At 42.1% G+C, this 17,452-nt stretch overlaps 1 long non-coding RNA gene across 3 annotated transcripts in view; it reads left to right on the top strand.

Annotated features, from left to right (window-relative positions):
• LOC126082927 (uncharacterized) overlaps window positions 1-17,452 on the top strand; it is a 178,650-nt gene that overhangs the window by 41,693 nt on the left and 119,505 nt on the right. The window contains exon 1 of one of the 3 annotated variants that reach the window (XR_007518684.1): window positions 12,718-13,154. The exons of the other annotated variants lie outside the window; for them this stretch is intronic. This is a non-coding gene — a long non-coding RNA (uncharacterized LOC126082927). Of the gene's footprint in view, window positions 1-12,717; window positions 13,155-17,452 lie in introns of those variants that run through there. 3 annotated transcript variants of the gene reach the window in all.

Here is a 17,452-nt window from a genome sequence, read left to right as displayed (position 1 = left end):
ATAAGCAACATCATGATAAACAGAGAAGAGATTGAAGTTGTCAAGGATTTCATTTTACTTGGATCTGTAATTAAAGCCCATGGGAGCAGCAGTCAAGAAATCAAAGGATGTATTGCATTGGGCAAATCTGCTGCAAAAGAGCTCTTTAAAAAGTGTTAAAAAGCTAAAGATGTCACTTAGAGGACTAAGGTGCACCTGACTCAAGCCATGGTATTTTCAATCACCATATATGCATGTGAAAGCTGGACAATGAGTGAGGAAGACCGAAGAAGAATTGATGCCTTTGAATTATGGTATTGTCAAAGAATATCAAATATACCATGGACTTCTAGAAGAATGAACAAATCTGTCCTGGAAGATGTACATCCAGGATGCTCCTTAGAAGCGAGGATGGTAGGTGACTTTGCCTCATGTACTTTGAACATGTTATCAGGAGGGACCAATCGCTGGAGAAAGACTTCATGCTTGGTAAAGTAGAGGGTCAGCAAAAAGGAGGAAGACTCTCAAGGAGATGGACTGACACAATGGCTGCAACAATGAGCTCAAACATAGTGACAATTTTGAGGGTGACACAGGACCAGTCAGTGTTTCCTTCTGTTTTACATAGGGTTGCTATGAGTCAGACAGACTTCAAGGCACCTAACGACAACAACAAACCCTGAACTTGGGAGGTCTTTTGGTAACGTTCCATTCTAGAGAGATAGGGTGACATCTCCTATAAGGAGTACTCTTGGAACCTGATTGCGTCGTAAAGTGGGAAGTTGTCACTTTTACCTCTTTGATGGCTCACTATTGACTTAGTCTAGGTACATGTGGGATCAAGGATAAATGAAGTTACCATTCTCTTTCTTTCACCACCTGAAACAGCCTAATGGGTGTCCTATTGGTTATGCCAAGGGATTCTGTACAAGTAATTGTTGTATTCTTTTCAGTCTACTAGAGATACCCTACCTCCCATGCCCTTGCACAGTGCCTGGCATGATGTTGCTGGTGAACACATTTACTGAATGGATGTGGCCAACGGAAGGAGTCATCCCTTTCAGTCCTCTCCTAATACCCAGCTCCTAGCACAGAGACTGGTGCAAAGTGGGTGCTAAACAAATGCTCATTAAATTGATTTTGATGGCATGATTTCCAAAATAGTTGCTTGATGAACAAGTAGAGCTCCCTCCTCCAAAAAAATTGCAACTCTGAAGAGAAGCATAATAGAGCCAGAGCTAAAAGCAAAATTATTCACAAACTCCAAGTGCCTCAATCCATGGGTTTTAATGAAAGTCATTCTGCAGTTGAGAATGTTGTAGTAATTACAGGCAAGCTAATATCTCTGCCATATGGTTTGAAAGCAGGTCTGAATTCTGAAAGCCACTATCAGCAGTTTTATTTTCTGCTGCTGCTTTTCTGCCCCCACCCCCTCCTGTCTTTGTCTCTGTTTTTGCTTTTATCTTTTTTGTTCAACCTCATATTCCCTCTCTCCTTACATGATTCCTGTTCATCGTTCCCCTCTTCCAGCCCCTAGTTCCATTTCGAAGGCCTTCGGAGTGGCTCTGCTGATAATTCTGAGACGTGATTGCAGTGCCTAGAATGGGTCATGTCATATCATCCACTGACCCACTGGCCAAGAAAGAAACCAAGGATGCTCTGACCCATTGTCAACTGACTGTGTCACTCTGTCCCTCAAGTATGGTCTCATAATTGAAGGAAAAAGACTCTAATTAATCTCTCTGATATTGAATTACCCTTGTGCAGTGGCCCTCAACCCTGGTTGACTGTGGAATCACCTATGGAGCAATTAAAAAAGTACGGATGCCTGGACCCCACCTCCCCAGGGATTAGAGTCTGAACTAATTGGTTCAGGGTCAAGTCCACCCATCATATTTTATAAAGCTCCTAGGATAATTCTAATATGGGGCTAGGTTGAAAACCCTGCCCTGGAACCCTGGCCTTAGATAAATAGCAGTGGAATCTAGCCTATCTCCTTTTGTCTACCTGTTACATCTGGAAGTGAGAGTATACAGCACTTAGTACCAAAGTAATTGTAAATTACAAGGCATACACTTACCTAGACGCAACTATTTAATAAAATAATTATATACCTGCTTAGCTCAAAATGCATTCATGAACGATAAGAGTATGCCCTGTAAAAACTCTGGAAAATAGGCAAGGCTAGAGTTAATCTCTTTATTTTATAAATGGGAGCTTAGATACTAAAATCATGTAGTAGGTATGTCTTCTCTCAGTTCAGGGCTCCTCCTACTATAGCACACTGTTCTCTCTACCATCCCCTAGGATAATTTCAGGAGAAGAAGTGCCTACCTAACTAAGGTCTAAGGGTCAAGACTTCCCTCCTGCCTGCCCTAAAATTCCCTCTTGGGGTTAATTGTCTTGGGATGGACAACAAAATTGGATACCTTGTCTCTAGGATGCCACCTATTCTTTCCTAGAAGGTGAAGAGCCTGAAGTCTTCTCTCCTTAGCAAATTAGTTGATGAGATTTACTAATGATCCTATTGGAAGGTCAGAAAGCTATGAGGCAATAATGAAAAGGAAGATTTCAGGAGATCATAGGGAAATACCAGCTGCTTTAGTCAGGCATAGGAGATCAGCTGACATAATCTGGAGTCAGAAGGGGCCCTAGAGAGTGAAACATTGGAGTAGGGCCCCATGAATTTTGGGGATGTGCTTCCTGATTCAGAATCAGGTGCTAAGAGATGTCATCGTTAGCTGCTGTAGAGTTGACCTGACTGGACTCAACTAATGGTGACCTTATGAACAACAGAACAAAATGTTCCCCAGATCTATGTCATTATCACAATTGCCAGCATATTGAAACACATTCTTGTGGCTATTTGCCAATCCATTTCACTGAGGGCCACCATCACTAGCTCTCTGCTTCACCAAACATGATGTCCTCCTTTAGTGATTGATTCCTCCTGGTGGCATGTTCAAAGCAAGTGAATCAGACAATATTCTAATAATATTTTCATTAGCTAACTTGGCTGCAACAATGAGCTTAAGCATAACAACGATTGTAAGGATGGCACAGGACCAGGCAATGCTTCGTTCTGTTGTACATAGGGTCGCTGTGAGTCGGAACCAACTCGACGGCACCTAACAACAACAACAACTTTCAGAAGTAGTTTACTAGGCCTTTCTTCTTAGTCTGGAAGCTCCACTGAAACCTGTCTACCATGGGTGACCCTGCTGGTATTTGAAATACTGGTGGCATAGCTTCCAGCATCACGACAACAAGCAAGCTACCATAGTATGACAAACTGGCAGACGAGTGGTGGGTTAAGAGATAGAAGATATGTAGGTATCTTCATAAGTATGTAAGAATTATGTAACACTATTGGTCAAATTACAAAGTATATCAGGTGAAATACCTTTGGCTGCAGCAATTGAAAAATTCTTGGCTCAAACAAAAAGAAATGCATTATTTACTACCATTTGGTAGTAAAAGGCAAAACAAAACCAGTTTAATTCATCCAAATCCAAGGTCTTTGCCATCAGCCCGCTTGAGCCTCAATATCCCTACCTATAAAACAACAACAAATAGCAGCAAAAACGAAGATCATTTCAGCTTCTTTGGATGTCTTATAATGCAGCTCTGGTGATCAATTGAGATTATATGTGTGCATGTGTTAAAGTCCTTTGGAAAAATAAGGATGCTCTGCCGTTGTAGGCATTTTTACAGAGAAAGTAGCATGGTGTATTAGAAAGATCAGTGGATTAGGTGTTAAAAACCTGGTATGTTTTCTAACTTCTGTCTGCTACTACCATATATTTTAGTTAACTAGTGCCGCCATAACAGAAACACTACAGTGGGTGGGTTTAAAGAAAATACATTTATTGTCTTATATATTTGGAGGCTAGAAGTCCAAATCAGGCATCAGCTCTATAGGTGAGTCCTTCCTTGTCTCTTTCAGGTTCTAGTAGCTGCCAGCAATTCTTGGTGTTCTGGGCTTATGGATTAATCTGCCTCCATCTTCACATGGCATCTTCCCCCATGTGTATGCCTTTGTGTCTATTTTGCTCTTTTTATAAGACACCACTTAGAAGTGATTAGGTTTAGGACCCATCCTACTATGGTATGACCTCATTAAAGCAACAAAGGAAAATCTCTACTTCCAAATAGGGTCATATTTACTGGCACAATGATTAAGATGTTCACATTTCTTTTTTGGAGGACACAATTCAATTCATAACAACTTAAGATACTAGACAAATTTTTCAACTGTTAACTGCTTCTTTTCCTATAAAATGGATGTAATAGTTGTGTCACTATGCCTTGGAGATGTGAAACACCTATGGGGAAGCTTGTGGGAAAGTGCAATACAAATGATTACTTGCTAAACAAAGGTAAGGCAATTTTAGGATTACAATTCATATGCCTTTGCAGACATACCACTTTGTTTGAATATTACGGACATTTGAGCTCTCCAAAATAACCTTTATAATTAGCTTACCATTGTTGATAGCAGTCTACTTTTACTTATAATGTGAACATGTTGTCTTGTGGTCGTTGTGATTGGCTTCCCAGCATCAGTTCATCCCAAATAATTTGCTTAAGCAATTCATGGAAATCTCATTCTTTTGGCCAGTGACTAGTCTAGGAATGGGCAGGAGATTGAAGTCCTGGCCAATAGGACATGTGGTGAAGTCAGTCGGGGGTTTCTGGGAAAAATGTCCTTGCTGTTAGTAAGGAGACAAAAGAAGAATAATCCCATTCTATCATTGGGCGTTGTGGTGTGTGGCTATGATGCCTGGAACCATTGAAGCATCTTGGGTCCATGAAGGGAGCTTCTTCTTGTGTTAGCTGCTCTTGAGTCAGCCCCCAGTTGATGGAGACCCCACGCACAACAAAATAAAACATTGCCTGACCCCGTGTAATCCCTATGATTGGTGGGGGATTAGACCATTGTGATACATAAAATTTTTGTTGGCTAATTTTTGGAAGTAAATTGCCAGCCCTTCCTTCCTAGTTCATCTTTGTTTGGAAGCTCCACTGAAACCTGTCCAGTCAGCTGCTGTGACCACCCCTTCCTCACTTCCCATTAGATATACTAATAATCATAGTAATAAGTATCATAATAAAAATAGCAGGTATCATTTACTAAACGCTTTCCTTACTATAGCAACATGCAAGACTCCACTGACAGATGGGTGAATCCAGGTCTCCCAGGTAGAAGGTGAGAATTCCACCACTGAACCACCAATGAAACTGATACTCTCTGAAGGTGGCAGAGGGAAGACTTAGAACCTAGGTCCTTGAGAACCATTAAGCTGTTGAATCAACCATCCCTGGAGCTATCCTACTTCTAGTCTTCTTGTTGCAAAAAATAATACATTTCTTTTTGTTTGAGCCAGGAATTTTTCAACTGCTGCAGCCAAAGGTATTTTAACTGATATACCTTGTAATTTGACCAATAGTGTCACGTAGTTCTTAATATTTCACTTGTTAATATTTTTCTCTTTGTGAAAAATAAATCCCACCATTCCCATTATGAAAGTGATGATTATTCATGATAGTTGATTTAGAAAATACATAAAAGTTTAATGAAGAAAATACAAATCACCCCATAGCCTCCCAACCTGGAGACAACCACAGCAAAAACTTTGGTGAATTCCCTCCCTGGTGTTCATTTTAACCTGCTTTTACTTGTTTGAAATGTTTGGAGGAGGAGAAAACATACAAGGGAATTTGCTGGACTTGCATCCTTCTTCTAGAAGTGGTGACAAAAAAGGGATATGGGTGGAGACAAATCTGGGAAAGCTTGTTGGGAGGACATATCGAAAGGCACAAGAGGTTTGGGACTAGAGAGAAGTAGAGAAGTAATTCTCAGAAACAAAATGTAGCCTTCAAGATTTTCCCAAAAGTTGCTGGTGCCCTTCTCCTGGCTTTTCTTTCCATGTGAAGGAAGTGGGGTCTTTACCTTTTCTGCCATCTTGTGCTTCCCCATGGGCTAAGCCTGGCGGAGACGAACCCTGACCCCTCTGTCTGGAGGCGGTGAACACTACAGCCAGCTGGCGCCTTGCATATTTTGAGCAGCTCATCCAGATGCATCTGGGTGATCTAATTAATCGAGGTGAGAGCTGTGCTTCCAGGAATCAGGCCATGAAGCTTGCACAGATGATCAGAACTCAGAGAAAGGCAAAGATCATAAGACTTGGTTTATTGCAGAGGTTGCACCCGGGCAGCCTCCGAACTGTATGTGACCCGCACATGCATTTTTTTCAGATTGCATGGTATTTAAAAATTGGGTGATTTTGAATACACACCTAGGCCTCAGATCTCTCTCTCTTTTTTATTATTTTTTTAAATCTGAAGATATGGCAACGCTGAACTTACATTTCAGTACAGTGACACACTAGCTGGAGTGGTCTGCTTCTTCTTCCAGACATATCCTCTCGTGTTCAGCACACTCATGTGAGGTGTGCATAGGGACTGACATCCCACCTGCTTTACTTATCTCCATGACCAGCAGGCAGCTGCTATAGGACTTGAGTCTGCATTCTTTATTAGAAGGTCTGGTGCCTGGTTGACAGAGTGGTTTCACCTTACTTGCCAGATTTGACCCATTGGAAATTGCTTCTGAAGGGCTATGTTTAAAAAGATTCTGGGGCTTGTTGGGAAGGAGCCGCTATTGATTGGTGATGTTTTTCATGGGTGCCATATAAAAGCTCATTATCATCTACCCAACCTGTTTCCCTTGAGTCAATTCGGACTCATAGTGACTCCATAGCTGCCAAGTATTTTGAGAAGAAGACCTACAGAAATAAGACAGGTAGAGAGTAAATTTGAGAATGATTTGGGAGAAACAGTGGGCCAGGCAACCTAAATTCTAATTCTGATTCTATCACTGGGGCAGGACATTGACTATTTTAATTCCCAGTTTCCTCACCTGCAAATAGGGTATAGTGATCCTTCCCCTATCTATGTCACAGGGTTGCTATGGGAATCAAATATGATGCTGTGCACAGAAGGGCTGGGAAAACCACAAAAGGTTATCCTATTATTTATTTATTTTTTTTGTATTGGTTTGATTTAAAATCCTTCCTGGGATGTGGTCATTATTTAGTAAAATTTGGAAGTAGGTCTCTCCCCAAGACTTGTAGATGTGGCTTTGCTTTGTTTTAGTTTTTGAGTTGCCTAGGAAATTATGTAATACACATTTTCTTTCATTTGAATATGGAACCTGGAGGAGAATCTATATATGTAGATCAGTCCATGTTTGTGTAAGGACTATTTGGTTCTAAGGAATCAATGTCTCACTTACTTTGTACATATTATCAGGAAAAGCAGGTCCCTGAAGAAAGATATCATGATTGGTAGAGTACAGGGTCAGCTAAAAAGAGAAAAACCTTCAAGGAGATGGATTGACACAGTGGCTGCAACAATGGGCTCAAACATAACAACGATTGTGAGGATGGCCTAGGACAGGGCAGTGTAAGGTTATGATGAGTCTGAGCCGACTCGACGGCATCTAACAACAACAACAACAAGGGATCAGTGTTGGAAAGTCAACTTAGTTGCTGTGACCACTCTTCCTCATTTCACATTAGATATAATAATCTTGGTAGTAATTATCATAATTAAAAAAAATAGCAGATATCAATTGCTGAGTGCTTGCTATGTCATTCTTCAGATGGACTAAGACGAGGAAACTGAGCCTCAGAGGATTTAAGTAGCCTGCCCATCGTTCACAGATCTTAAATGGCAGAGCTATGATAATTATAATCGTGGCTAACATTTACTGAACACACACTGCGTGCCAGGCACTGTTCTAAGTGTTGACGTGCACGATCTCATTTGATCATTGAGGCAACCCAGTTAGATAGGTAATTTATTATCCATATTTTTATCTCATGAGAGAACTGGGGCTCAGAGAGGTTAGTCTACTTAGCCAAGGTCACACAGCTTATGTGCAGGGTCCACTATACTTCACTGTCTTTATCATGAGCACAGGACTGTTGGGCCTGAGTCTGTGCTCTGCCCACTCTGCTCCCCAGCCTGTGCAGGTGTGGCTCTACATTGAGCAGCTTCCTGGAGAAGAAAGGAGACCAGTAGCAGGAGGAACCTTGAGCAGAAATGTGAAGGAAATGACTGTTTAGAAGATCTTTTGTTGTCTATGAGGGCCCTCTAAGAGCTCTGTTATGTGAGTGCCTCAGAAAAATAAGTGCCAGCAATACAGTTGTACACAGTTAGGATTGGCAGTCGGATAATTATTTTATTTCTGATAAGTTGTCATTGTTAGTTGCCATCAAGTTGACTCTAATTCATGATGACCTTATGTATAACAGAACTAAATGTTACCTGGTACTGCACCATCTTCATGATCCTTGGTATGTCTGAGTCTATGATGGTGGCTATTATGTAGTGTCCTCCAACCTCAGGGGCTCATCTGCCAGCACTATAGCAGACAATATTCTACTCTATTTGCTTCAGACGTGTGTGGATAGACAGAGATCTAATCGATATTTGTGGAGTGCTTACCATGTGCTTGGCATGTTGCTTAGCACTTTGTATGTATTAATTCTCACAAGCATATTGATAAGTACTATTGTTATTGTTATTTTATAGATCAGGAAACTAAGGCTCACAGAGCTTAGGAAATTTTCTGAAGTGCACACAGTAAATGAGTTTATCTCCAAGCCCATGTCCATAACTATTATGCTACGTGGCCCCTCGGTGCTTGTGGCAGTCATCTGGAACAGTTCTGGAAAACAGTTGATGGTGAGAAAAACTACGGAGGGAGCTGGGAGAGGCAAGACCGGACTGTATGTGCCAAGAGTTCCTGTTGAGGATCCACTGATTCCCAAGTGAAAATGATACCACTGTAGGGTTTGCTTGACAAGAAAATGATGCCTTGACTCTCCAGTGGGTGAAGACGTCAGTAAATGGTCTCAGTGAAGGTTTATATCTAGAGGAATGCCTTGATTTTCAGGCAACAGTTGAACAATATTTTCCATATAGAAATCTGTGAAGATTTAATGAAATAATATTTGAAAGTCAGCTGAGTCACTTAGCACAAGGTGCTGTTTAAGTTCAAGACATAGGCTGTCTCGACAGTTGTTTTTCTGGGCAGGGAATCTCATGTTATAATAATGCGGTACGCACATATATCCTGGTCATTTGGCCCAGAAAGACAATGCAGGAGAGCCGCGCTGTCAGAGCAGATCAGGGTTCTGATGTTGCCTTCCCCATTACTTGGCTGAACTGGAGTGGGTTTCACTAAAAAGCCATGTTTTCTGGGTGGGAGTGGGCAGCTGCAGTTGGGACTGATATGAATGAAAGAAACCCCATGGGTGCTCCAGCCAGTCCCCAAAGTCTTGGGTGGGCTTGTGAATTGTGTGCCTGGCTGTGCAGACAGATGGTCCGACTGAGTCTGAGAGGTTGCTAAAGGGGTCCTCGGCCTACAGACCAAGGCAGGGTAAAATTTGGGCATTCTCCCTGTCCTACCAATGTTCTTGAACTTCGGGGTTGATTTTCCCCTTTTCCTGAGGGAGAGCTGCATTCTACTTACCTGTGTGTATCCCTTCATTACTGCTGCCTTCCCGTGAGACTCTATCAACACACCTGACTGAGATGTATTTTTCTTTTTTCTGAGTCCGCCCCCTGCGCCAAGTGGATCAATAACAGTAAAATCAACTCTTTCTTCCTGACTGATTTTTTTTTTTTTAATGTGTTTATAGGGTGCCTTGTATTACAAAAAGCCAATAAGGGTTATTCTGAAATTATAAAAACAGGAGCTTAGTGGGTGAATTACTTGTTTAAAAAAAAATAGTTATCTTCAAGTTATTTAAAGGGTATTTGTTCAGTTGTGGGATGAAAATTCTTTGCTTTACTAAAATTTGATATACATACATCGTGGGTGCCCAGTCAGTAAATATGTTGACAATGTCATAACTCCAGCTAGGGGACAATGCCAGGCACAGAATAAGCGCTCAAGAAATATTTGTTGAATGAATGACTCTTTCCTCTGACTGCCAGACCTATTTTCTCGGCTATTTATTAGCCACCTTTGCCTTGACAGTAGAAATAGTAGCAGAGTCAGAATCAACTTGATGGCAATAGGTTTAGTTTTTTTTAATCTTTATGGAACCAGATTGCCACATCTTTCTCTTGCTTAGTGGCTGGTGGGTTCAAACAGCCAACCTTTTAGTTAGCACCTGAGCACTTAACCACTGTGCCACCAGGGCTCCTTGATGTCCTGAAGGAACCTCAAAATGTACATATCCGTATGATTTCAATTCTTCCCCTTACACACTATTGCTCCTTCTCCATGAGAAGGGTATGTAATATCCCGGGAGACTGGATGGCCTGCGTTTGAATCCTGGCTCCCCTGCTTGCTCCTGTGACTGTGTGCATTATTTCAGACATTTGCCATGTTAACTTTAACACAAGTGAATGTTTTAAAATGAAATGGGAGCAAATAATGACGATGACACCCTATGAAAAATACAGATTTTTGTTGTTGTTAAAGGAAGGCAACCTTGTACTCTGCTTAAAAGTAAATGAGATTTTTCTGTGTTAAAGAACATATAGAAAGACTTGCTGCTAAAGAGAAATGATACTATTATTCTGGAATGCCTTGTTTTTATAGGATGCCTTCCTATCATAATTTCTCTTTTCCCTTGAAAAAAAGAAAATACGAATGCACAGAGAGAGGGCGAGGATATTAATTTCTCTTTTGAACCTGCAGGGAAGGCACATGCTTCTACCAAACTTCCATTTGGCCTTTTAAGGCAGAACGATTTTTCATTTAGAACCCAAGCAGAATTTCAAAGACATTCGGTGCTGGTGCCCCAGCCCCCAAAGCAGTATAAATCTGGCAGGATCTGAGTGATGCACTAATTTTGAATTTCAAGGAGGGCGGGGTGAAGGGGCTGGGCAGGCCCTCTGGTTAGCCGGGGGTGAGGACCATCTGGTCCCTTTTACCCCTCCCTGATGGCAAAGGGCTCCCTTTCTGATAATGCTCCCTTCTTTCTGCTGCTTCCAATGCTGAAATGATCATCTGATTTTTTTCACTTGTCCCCACTTTGCTAAATTGTCTCCTTGGAAGCTTATAAAAGACTCATTTTGGTGTCTGGCGCAGAGCAGTTTAAAGGCACATGTTTGAACCTGATAGTTTTTTTTCCTTTCCTTTTTTCCTGAGCGTATTGTTCTTAGAAGCTACCTTGGCTGGGCTGCCAGAGTCAGGGGTGCTTCTTGAGGCTTGGATGGAGTCTCTCAAAGGAATCAGCCAGAGCGGCCCAGATTCCTTAGATTAATTTAAGCCACCCTGCTTGGGCTGCCCAGCCAATGTGAGCTGGGACAGCAGCAGGACATCCTGTTTGAGTTTAGAAACTACTGCCTGGCCCGCGCTGCCCCCCAACTCCCTGCCCCTCCTGGCCCCTCCTCCATCCACCAAGAAAACAAAGAAACCTGAGAAATAATCTCTGAAAGAAGAGACTTCTCAGGCCTTGATTGTCACACTGGCCTCGAGCCAAGCCTGAGCTTGTCTCAAAAATGGAGCTAGGAGGGCAGCTACTGGAAAGCAGTCAAAGGTCCCCGAAAAGTGAGGTCATTAATCCCCTCACCATGCAGACAAGCTCTCATTTGCTCTGCCTTCTTTTTTTTTTAAAGGAAAAATTAAATGTCTTCTAAGACATTCTTTAGACTAGTAAATAAAACTCCAGAATGACTTGTTCATATACATACCAAAATTGAGCAAGAGAATACACATGTGTACATGTTAGTGTGTGTGTGACAGATCATGTTTACAACCTGACTACTAAAATTATCCCAGATTGAACATCCACTCAAGTACTAAAGGTGATGTCAATCATTTCCAAACATGTTTTAATATTTAACTACTTACATGTGTAACCACAAACGGTATTCTGGTATTTTTGCACAAATAACGACCGCCTTCTACATTTGCCAACCGCACCCTCCCCTTGCAAGATATTTTCATAAGTGCTGCTATGCCAAAATTTTTTTACATGTTGCTGTAAAAAAAAAAAATAGTGTAGCGCGCTTAAGAAAATACCTTTCAGGGGAAGGACACGATTGACAAACAAACGTAGAAGGTGTGCATTATTTGCGTAAAATATGGTATATACTGTTTAGCATGCTATAAAATTTTATAAATAGCATCTCGTTGTAAGTATGAAATATTTCATAAATATAATCATAAGAAAAGAATGAAGGCCGGTATGTTAGCATTCTGGTTATGGGCTTTTCTGATTATGATAGTTTCATTGAATGGGGATTTTAATTCATTCTTACTAAAAATGCAGCAGATGTGAACCATGAGGGAATCAAGAAAGAAGGTGCTAATTTATAGTCTTTTAAAAACTGTGCCAAGAAAGTATATGCAAGCTTAGCAATAAAAGGAGAAGTAAAAACACCCTGATAGGGGGAGTCGGGTGGAGTTCTTTCCTCTGTAACCAAGGAGGTCTGTAAGAAACCACCACGGAAGTTTCGACTAATTTGAAATTCCACCAGCTGAGAAATAAAGCACTGCTGGGTTATTGAAGAAAGGTCTTGGCACCTTATGCACGGGAAATGAAACTTTCATTTTGTAAGTGTCTTGTAGACTTGTTATAAACTCCTTCCTCTTTCAAAGACTGAAGAGCAGGCGAGTTAGAGATGCAGTTTGCATATATTGCCTAGTTGACAACAGCACATTGAGAGACTAATTAAGCAAATGAAGGCAGCGGAGAAGTATGGTATTGGCACGACAAAGCGATTCACTGGGTAATGTTTACTTCTACTTTAGCTAAATTCTCTGTTTTTAATTAGCGCCAGGATGTTTCTGCTGCTGCCGTTCAGGAGTAGGCGTGTCCCCTTGTCAGGTCCTGCATCTCAGAGTCTAATTTGGTAAGAGGAGGGAACAACCAGTGCACCCACCCTAACCCGGAATTACCGGGAGCATCGTCTGACTCCTCGCACTCAGGGCCTTAGAGGTTGGGCCCCTGTTGTGGGACATCTGGTGTCTTCTGCTGTCCCAGCTACAAGTAGCTGTTGACTTGAAGGATGATACTGAACACATGTAACATGTTCCTCTTGCTGGAGCCCAGGATCTGGATTTCCTGGTTTCTGACTGATTGATAGTAAGCATCCAACCTTGGATGTGATCAAACTGACCCATCAAGTCACCAAAGTATTGGGTAAGATATCTTTCCTCTTTAGCTTTATATTTTAAAGTAGTAATAATTTCTTCAGTCCTATTTCTAGGCCTTTGTTAATCTCTTTCTAAATCATCAGAATGGTTGATAGTGGTAGCCAGGCACCATCTAGTTCCTCTGGCCTCAGGGTAGTTGAGGCTGTGGTGTATGTAGACTGTTAGTTCTGTAGACTACTTTCTCCTCTGAGTCGTTAGTTTCTTTTTCTTTTGTGTTCTGGATGAGGAGACCAATAGTTGTATTTTAGACCATATCACCTTTGCATCCCCTGACTGACTTATCGAACAATCATTCTGTGCCAGGCACTACGGGGGATAATTGGCATGTATTTTTTTTTATTTCAATTAGTTCTCACAACAAGCCTATAAAGTAGCCCTCTCATAATCCAAGTTATGAAGAAGCTAACAGTTCTACTCTGCACACATGGGGTCGTCATGAGTTGGAAACGACTCAACGACAACTAACAACAACAACAGACTCAGAGGAATTAAAGTAAACTTCCTTAAGGTCATACAACTAACAGGTAGTGGAGTCCAGATACAGACACAGGCAATGAGTTCAGAGTTCATGTGCTTAATTATTATGCTACCAGCTTCCCTAGTAGGCCCTCAATAAACCTGCACTGAATTGGTCATTTGTATGTTTCTTATTTTGTTACACCTAAACAGTTGTCCTTGAGTTGATCCTAACTCATGGCGATCCCATATATGTCACAAGAAAACTGTGCTCCATAGCACTTTCAGGGCTGAGTTTTCAGAAGTAGATCAGGTTCCTCTGGGTAGGCTGGAACCTCCAACCTTTCACTTAGCAGCCGATTGTTTAATCTCTTGCACCACCCAGGAACTCCTTGTTGTTTAGTGAGTGCTTAATTACTTGACTTCGGAAATCATTCAGACTGACAAGCTGTATATTTGTCTAAGGGACTCATTTCTCAAGGTCCTAATGTGCCTGAGTGGGTGCAAGAATGCCTCAATGTCACCGCCAGGCAAGCAAAACAGGTGTCTCTGCAGGTGGTGGTAGGTTCTGATAACTCTTGGTTTTTATTGGTTGAGGTAGCTACATTTTATTGCTTCAGTATAATTTCTTTGTTATCGTAACTTAAAAGGAAAAGAGGAACCCCTTGTTCTAGGAGGAGTGTAATTTGAAGGGAGAAGAAAGGAGGAGAAAACTCCACTTTTTCTGAAGTTAGACTCTCAAATCTGTGCCTTGACTTAAAGAAAAAGAAGCCATCAATACAGTGGACTTTCAAGGGCAGAGGCTCTGAACTTGATTTTGAAAGACACTCAGAGGTGCAGAAGGGGCTGGTGGAAGTGTTATAACATCAATGGACAGATTTCCACTTGCACTCCAGGTAACCCCCTCTTCGGAAGCTCTCTTCCTGGATTCCCTTCCTACCTTCTGGTGCTACTGCAGACCCACCCTGGCGCTAAAGGCAATTCAAACCTTCCACTAACCCTGCCATTGCCTCAATCCCTAGTCATTTTAAACCCCGCTTTAATCTGTGAAGAAAGGAACCCTAATGCCTTCCTCAGAGTTCAAACAATTCTACTTCCACTAAATCACCCCAGTTAAAAAGGAAGCTGCTCAATTTGGCCTTAAGCCAGTTTTCCCTCATACCCCGCCCCCACTAACTCTTGACTTTTAAGTAGGGAGACACCCTGAGTCAAATTCCACAGGGCGGTGGTTAGGAATGAGACAGTGAAATCAAGAAAGGAGTCTGAAGCTTTCATGAGGTTCCAAGTTCATTTATATCTTTGCTCCAACACTCAGCACTTTGCCGCAGGGTGACCTTGCCTGGGCCCCTTTTTTATGTACCCTGTAGCTCTGAGTACAATCACTGGAATTAAATCCTCCAAGAAGGAAGAACAAATATGTGAATTAATAACTACCTCATTAGCACCTCTGGGCAGGTAGAGTGGCTGCTTTGCTCCTTCTCCCTCCCTTCTCCTTCCCTAGCTTGACCTGCCATTACCACTGAGCCCTCTCCTACCCAGATACGAGCAAACCAAACAAGCCAACTTCCTTCTCCTAGTTTAGCAGAGGCAAATCAGTTCGATAACAAAAAACAGAAGGCATAAAAACTCAAAGCAATTTCATAGTATAGATTCTCTTTTTTTCAATGTGTTGATAAAAGCTGCTAGTATTAAAACCTGGAGTCCCTGGGTGGTACGGATGATTAATGTACTCAGCTGCAAACTGGAAGGTTAGAGGTTTGGGTCCACCCAGAGGTGCCTTGAAAGACAGGCCTGGCAATCTACTTCCAAGTAGCCATTGAGAACAGGTCTACCCTACTGCCTTGTGTTTTTGGCTTTGGAAAGATTAGGCACATCTTCTGACTCCTTGCACTCAGTTCTACTCTGATACACATGGGATTGCCATGGGTTGGAATCAAGTCCACAGCAATCGGTTACTGGTTAGTATTAAAACCTACTATGTGTTGGACATGGGGCTAGGTTTCTTACAAATGACAATGTATGTAATCCTCCATTTTACAAACACTCCAGCTAACTGAGGCACAGAGATTAAGTGACTTGTCCCAGGCATGTGGTAGAATTCACATGCAAACTCAGGTCTCTTTATTCTAAAATTTAAGCTCTGGTATTCTCATGTGTTCCCTCCCATGCCACCTGCTACCAGGTACTGCCTTAGACCTGGGCAAGAGTGGTTCCCACCCTAGGCCCTGAGCTTTAGAGGGTACCTTCCCATGAGGTTTGGGGGACCAAGGGATTCTGCATACCCAGGGCTCACCCCACCCACCTGTCTTCTTACAGTTTAGCCTCTGGATACCCAGGTGCCTGGAATTCCCTGATCAAAGGGACCCAGCTGGTGTTGCCAGGTTTTTGCATTTCAGATAAACAGTGAATAATTTTTTTGGTATGTTTCATGAAATCTTAAAGACATAATACTAAAAATTATTTGTTATTTATTTGAAATTCAAATTTAACTGGGCATCCTCTATACTTTCTAGCAATCCTTGCCCCAGTCCATCTCTGGGACCTGCATGGGCTTCTTCAGGTGGCTATTTGGGTCAGAAGAGCTTGGGGCTCAGACATGCACACTTGCCCCTAATAGAGCTCCAAGGAGCGCAGGGGAGGGAGAGAAGGGGGACCCTCCATTCAGACACTTGTTAGGGTGAACCTGCTCTCCAGACCCCAGTTAAAGCACATAATGCTTTTTTAACTAAATTTTCACTTGCAATTTCCATGGGCCTTGGAGTTCACCGAATGTGGGCCTCTTGTTTTCTTCCCCTCCAACTTGATCTGAGCTAAGGTGGTAGATACTAGAACAAGCTACTCAGAGTCCCAGTCTAAGGGAAATTTAAATGTTGATGCAATAGCTTAATGGGTTTCTCAGTCTATGACATAGAAAAAATGCTGGATGTGAGAAGTTTTTGGCTTTCCTACTTAAAAGTTGTCTGACCATGCACGAGACACTTTACCTCTTTGAGGTAAATGTGAAAAATACCCCAGCCTCCTGGAGTGGTTGTGAGGGTAAAGCGAAATAACACGTGAAAGAATCAAAGCACTTGGCAGGTGGTAGGCCTCATAAATGTAGTTGAGTTTAAGTAGCCAGAAATAGACCCTGGGCCTTCTCCTTCTGTTCAGGCTTAGCTGGACCACCCACACATCAATTTTCAGCAGGAATGTCCTTGGGTCTTCAGGAAAGCCAAGATGGTTCCAGGTCAGGAGCTCCTGAGCCACAGAGTGGAATTATCACCTTCATCCAAGACTTCTGGTGCATTTCTATAAATGGCCCCAGGGGCATGGCTTTCCAGAGCCATCTGTCTCTAGGTATGCAAACTCAGAATTACTCTACAGCACAGGAACTATGAAACTACTTCCGTGTAGAGGATAAGGAGTATCCTTCCCACCAAGATGATCTACCGCCGAAAGGTCATAGTCATTAAAAACACTATGGAGTGCAGTTCTATGCTGAAACACATGGGGTCGCCATGAGACAGAATCAACTTGATAACAGCTGGTTTTTGGTTTCCCACCAAGTTGTTGTTGTTAGATGCTGTTGAGTCAGCTCCAATTCATAGTGACTCTATGTACAACAGAACGAAACACTGCCCTATCCTGCACCATTCTCACAATTGTTGCTATGTTTGAGCCCATTGTTGCAGTCACTGTGTCAGTCCATCTTCTTGAGGGTCTTCCTCTTTTTCAAAGACCCTTTACCTTACCAAGGATGATATCCTTCTCTGGGGACTGGTTCCTCCTGAAAACATGTCCAAAGTATGTGTGACAAAGTCTCGCCATCCTTACTTCCAAGGAGCACTC

This window comes from Elephas maximus, chromosome 9 (assembly GCF_024166365.1).
Source record: "Elephas maximus indicus isolate mEleMax1 chromosome 9, mEleMax1 primary haplotype, whole genome shotgun sequence".
NCBI lineage: Eukaryota > Metazoa > Chordata > Mammalia > Proboscidea > Elephantidae > Elephas > Elephas maximus.
This window is presented reverse-complemented; position numbering and strand designations above follow the sequence as displayed.